The sequence below is a fragment of the Cynocephalus volans genome, chromosome 17, assembly GCF_027409185.1.
Source record: "Cynocephalus volans isolate mCynVol1 chromosome 17, mCynVol1.pri, whole genome shotgun sequence".
NCBI lineage: Eukaryota > Metazoa > Chordata > Mammalia > Dermoptera > Cynocephalidae > Cynocephalus > Cynocephalus volans.
This window is the reverse complement of record NC_084476.1, coordinates 14,107,532-14,113,531: the sequence shown is the minus strand read 5'-3', so window position 1 is coordinate 14,113,531 and position 6,000 is coordinate 14,107,532.

Genomic DNA, 6,000 nt, shown 5'->3' with positions numbered 1-6,000 from the left:
CACAGAGCAAATCATGAAGGGGCAGGAGCAGGAGGAGAATTGAAGACTAGAAGCCAACATATATTGATCCAGACAGGGCCAGGGCAGTACTCAGTACATTTTGTAAGGGATAGAAAGTCAAGCTCATGAAGGCAAACCTTCCTTCACTTAGAGAAGAGGATCCTGATACAGGCTTCCCCCAGAGTCTGCTCCTCCCACTCCTAGGAAAGGAAGCATTATCCTAGATATGGTAGCCAACCATCCTGGTTTATCTGGAACAGAGGAGTTTCCTGGGACACAAGACTTGCAGGGCTAAAACTGGGACAGTTAGTCAGCCTCATCCTAAGAGTGAGGGCGGGTGGGCAGAAGTCTCTTTGTTGCAGAATGAGAGGCATAGAAGGCTTCAGCCAGTTCTAGTGAGCATGTAAGGGAACTGCTTTTATCTTTCCACGAGGATTCACCAAGCACCTACTATGTGCCAGACTGTGCCACGTGCTTGACCTCACAGTGGAAGAAGTATTTCCCCCATCTTTACAGCACTTACAGCCAAGAGGAGAATACACCTCACAACTTTCCCATAACATTAAACTCTGAGTTACCTTCTGCCCTCCTTTCTGCTTAATTTTTTGGTTAAAAAAAAAATTAATTTGGATCATCACTTTACAACTTGCACCAAAATAAATTCCAGATGAACTAAATATTTTATCATAAAAAAAAGAAACTATGAATGTACCAGAAGAAAACCATGGGAGAATAGTTTTATAATCTCACAATGAAAAAGGGGCTTCTATATATAATAAAAAAACCTAAAAACTATCAAATAAAAATTGATGAATTCAATTACATAAAACAAAAACATATCTTTTGTAAAAACAATGAATCATAAAATCAAAAGACTAATGACAAAATAGAAATATATATAATTATGTAATTTATATCACAAAGAGTTCATTTCCGCAAAGAGTTTAGAGAAATTCTTTCTGTATAAAGAATACTGGCAAAGATATTAACAGAGTTCAAAAAAAATAAGTGATTCTTAAGCTTATGAAATAATGCTCATTCTCATTCATAATAAGATAATGTAAATTAAGACTACAATGAAGTACTTTTACATATCAGTTTAGCAAAAATTCTGAAAACACTATTATGGAGAAGGCTGGAAAGCATGTACTCTTACGCATTGCCAGTGGAAATATAAATTCATACAGCACCATTTAAGAGCAATTTGACAATATCTGTCAAATAAAAAGCATATATTCTTTGGCCTAGGATTCTAACTTCAAGGGAATTGTCCAACATATATTTTCACATGTGTACAAAATTGCATATTTGTAATGGTATTGTAGCATGAACACATTAACTTTAGTAGCAAAGGATTTTAAACAAGTTAAATCTCTATCAATAGGATACTACTGAAATAAATGGAATACCATGCAGCCTTTAAAATTCTTTGTATCTCCTAGAATGACAACCAAAATATATTGTTAAATGAGAAAAAAGCAAGGTGTTGGAAGGTATGCTAACATAATTTTTTAAATATGTGTACACTGATACATCTGTGTATTCTTAAAATAACTCTGGAAGGATACACATGAAACTGGTAGCAGTAATTCCCTCTAGAAAGCAAAAATAGAGGACTCAGAGACTTCCTTTTTATTAAATACCCTTTGGTACCTCTTGAATTCTATATAGCTTGTTGTATTGCTGTTAAAAAATTAATAAATAACAAAAGAGCAAATTGGAAAACCCTAACTTCTAAAGATGTACTCTTTAATTGTTGACATTAACATTTTACATTTTTTTCACTTGGAAAGGCTATGGAAAAATTCAGGATTGAAAAAGTGGGGGGTGAATCTCCTGGAAAGCATGCAGATAGCCAAAGAATAACAAAAGTGATTCATCTCTCCTACCAGCACCAACCCTCAGGCAGTGACTTCCACAAGCACTGATAGAAGAAGGATTCTAAGGCTAGTCTGAGTTCAGTGAGAATGAGTAGCATGATTGATTGGCAATGTATGTCTGCTCTGATCACGGGATTGGGGCATAACATCACCCTTATTACAAATTCTCTATCTCTGGTCTAGTGGCTCCCACTATGAGACTGTATTACTTGTTCCTCCCCCCGCCCCCCATCTCATGGCAGCATACTTTCAATTGCAGAATCCAACTTCTTTTAAGGAGTGAATATCTTTCAGGGAGTTGAATACACAAAACTAAAGTGATACTGTGACAGAAAATATCACAAGCCCCTTAACACTTAGCCAAAGTAGATTGTGATGGCTGGTGATAGACTCATAGAGATGACAGAAATGAAACTGGGCATGCAAGTATGGCTAGGGTTTGAATAGGGGAGGAAGAGGAAAGAAAGGAATTCCAGACAGGCAAAAGAACCTCAAAAACCTCAAAAGAGGTTCAAAAGGTTGGAATAAGCAGGCCTAGTATAGGAGGCAATGAATAGTGAGAAGGCTGGACCAGAGCAAAGGCTTGTACAGAAGAGACAATGTTACAAAAGTACTTTACAGAGACCCTTGGTTGAGGAGTTCGGATTAATCTGATGCACGGTGGGAGTAAAATGCTTAGACAAAGCTTTAAGGAGCAGAGTGGAGAGAGGAAAATGTGGTAAGTCTAGAGACTCGTTGGGAAGCTCACACATAATTCATTAATGGGACTTGGACAGGGACATGGCAGTCCGTGGAGAGAAGTGGACCAGTCTAAGAGGTTCTGCAGAGGCATGACAGATAAGTGGCCCAGTGGCTGTGAAAGGAGAGGATGGGAACAGAGTCACCCTCAAAAGTGAAAGACCGTTCCCTGGGCCTGGCTTTCTTCATCTGTGAATAAATATAAAAGTATCTACTTCATAGGGATGTGCTAAGTATTAAATAAGATTATGCATACAAATTACTTGGGACATCATGAGCCATTCAGTAAAATGGGGAGAAAGAGAGATACAGAAAGAAACATGTTCCTCTCCTTTAGATCACATACGTCAGTTTGTGATTATATGCATATGAATATCTCATTAAGAGGTCTTTCTTCCCAGCAGCCTGAAAGCTCCATGAGAGTAGGGACAGATATGTCATGTTGGCACCTGAATCGCTTGTGCTCATAGACTGCCTGTCCCTTAGTAGGTAGTTAAATATTTAAGTAGATAATTAAAAATTGATTGATTGATTGATAGGTGATAGATAGATAGATGCATACATACATATATAAATAGATACCTAGACAGACTTCAAAACAGATTTTAAGCCCAGAGACTGGAAAGATTAATGTGGAATCAGACGGAAAGCAGGGAAGTTGGAAGAATTAGAAAAGACCAGAGAGTCAGCTTGTGACAAGTTAGATTAATTTAGCTTATGCCATTTTTACTGTTTGAAAAGTGCTTTTGTTTGAAAACCCCCCAGCACTCCTAGTAGAAATTAGAAGTTAAAAATTATCCTGTACTTAGAAAAATTTTAAATTCTGCCTGCCTTTGCTGTTTCCCGCCTATGCTGTTCCTGGCTAATAAAACCAAGAGCTGTATCCGGATGTATACAGACAACCTAGAGAGGAAACTGCCCTGGGGAAGCTCTTGCTGTCCCTGAGTGATGAACTGGCTTATCTTGGCTTCTGTAACCAGCTTGCGCTAGGCCTCGCCAAACCCCCTCCCTCCTCACACCAGGAGGAAATGTGTGTAACTATATGATAATTTTGCCTGTGTGACTATGTGACTTTTTGCCTTCAAAAGGCCCCTTAAACTTAGACTCAGGGCTGCTTTCTTACCAAAATATCTGGAGAAGCAGTCGCCAGCCGGCTAAAAAAGACCCCCCTTTATAATTCTCAATTGGGTGTTCTGGTTCCTTTTCCAAGCGACAGCCTCACAACAAACTTTAGTCTAAATGGAGCCAGCAACCTGAAAGTTCAGTAACCCGCAATCTTTTTAGTTCCTCGTTAGCTTTGATTAGCAGCCAAGGACAAACCCAGAAGCTGTTCCTTGTGGAAACATGAGTCCTCCTGTTTCGGAGAAAGTCCCAGACTGAACTATATACCCCAACCCTACAATGTCAGGATTTTCAGGGAAATTCATGGAAAATTAATTCTATGTTTTGTGTGTGTCTGCAAACACACACACACTATCCACAGTACCTGTTTAACTGAAGTTTTGAGATGCTTGCACGCAAAAATTTCAAAGAAGCTTAAAAACCCTAAAGTCTTATTGTCCCCATTTTACAGATGGAGAAATGGAGAGGCACCTGAGACAGCTCTGCTCCTCACTTTGTAAAGGTGAGTGGTGTTTGCTTTCCTGTGGAGACTGAAACACACAAGAGGTTGGCCCCCAAGTGGCTCTTGTATGCAGAACTGCTAAGCAGCCAGCTTCCTTCATGGAGAACGTACAATTGGTGGAGCTGGAACCCCACTGTTCCTCTACCCCTAGAAGCTGTCTGGCCTCTACCAGTGACCTCACCAAAGACAAGGGGAAAGATACCCAGAGTCCTGTGCTCCTAAGGATAGAGGGGTGAAAGGTCCCAGAACTCAAGGTACTCAATTAGGTTATGGGAGACAAACATTTAAGTAATTATAAAACAATGGAGTATCATGCAGTGCAATAGATCACTAAAACTTAATCCTTCAGTCTAACTAAAACTTTGTACTCTTTGATCAATATCTTCCCTTTACCCTTCCCTCCCTCCCCATCCCCCCAGCCTCTGGTAATCACCTTTCTACTCTCTGTTTCTGTGAGATCGACTTTTTTAGATTCCACATCATGACCACAGTTAATAATAATGCACTGTATATTTCAAAATTGCTAAAAGAATAGATGTTTAATGTTCTAACCACAAAAAAATGATAAGTTTGTGAGGTGATGGATATGTAAATTAGCTCAAGTAAGTCTTTCCACAATGTATATACAGATCAAAACATCACATTTTAATCCATAAGTATACACAATTATTATTTGTCAATTAAACGTAAATTTTTTTTAAAAAATGGAGTAAGGCTATGATACAGAGATCCCAGTGGGTGGCATTACAGCATAAGAGGTTGGGCAGTTGAGTATTCAGATAAAGCTTCCTGGAAAAGATGACCTCTGAGTTGAGTCTTGAAAGAAAGGAAGGATTATCTCTGGATATGGGAGGGAGAAAAGATGATGAAATCCTCTGAGATGCACTGGGCTCCTTTAGCTGGAACCCCATCTCTATTTGAAGCAACCAGCAGCATGTTTTACATACATGTACATAAAAACATTTATTACTGTTTTGTGCTTTTTCATCTATCTGTATATTTTTCTGCAAATTATGTTTTTATCTAAATACGTTTTTTGAGATTTCTTCACATTAATACATATAGATTGACTTCATTCCTGTGTAACTCATATAAGCCTATTGATAAACATCTAGGTCTGACTAGTGTTTGGCTATTACAAACATCCCATGAGTGCATGCACCCTTATGCATGTTTCCTGGTGAATATGTATGAGAGTTTTCAAAAGTAAACACCCTAAGTGAAATTACTAGCTGCTATGAACTGAACGTTTGTGTCCCCAAAAATTCACGTTGAAGTCCTACCGCCTAATATAATGGCATTTGGAGGTGGGGCCTTTGGGAGATAATTTGGTTTAGATGAGGTCATGAGGATGGGACCCTCATGATGGGATTAGTGCCCTTATAAGAAGAGACCAGAGAGTTTACTCACTCTCTCTCCCCACCATGTGGGAACACAGCAAGAAGGTGGCCGTCTGCAAGCCAAAAAAAGAGGCTTCACTAGAATACGACCATGCTGGCCCTCTTATCACAGACTTCTCAGTCTCCAGAACTGTGAGAAATAAATGTTTGTTATTTAAGCCACCCAGTCTATGGCACTCTGTATAGCAAGCCAAGTAGACTAAGACACTGAGGTATTCGCAATTTTGAGAAATGTCCCGATTTACATTTTCGCAAACACAACAACCACACCTACATGTAATAATGTTAAAATTTTTTCATCCAAGCTGTACTTTGTAGGCGACCTTCATCATCCTCACTGGGCATAGATAGATCCCAA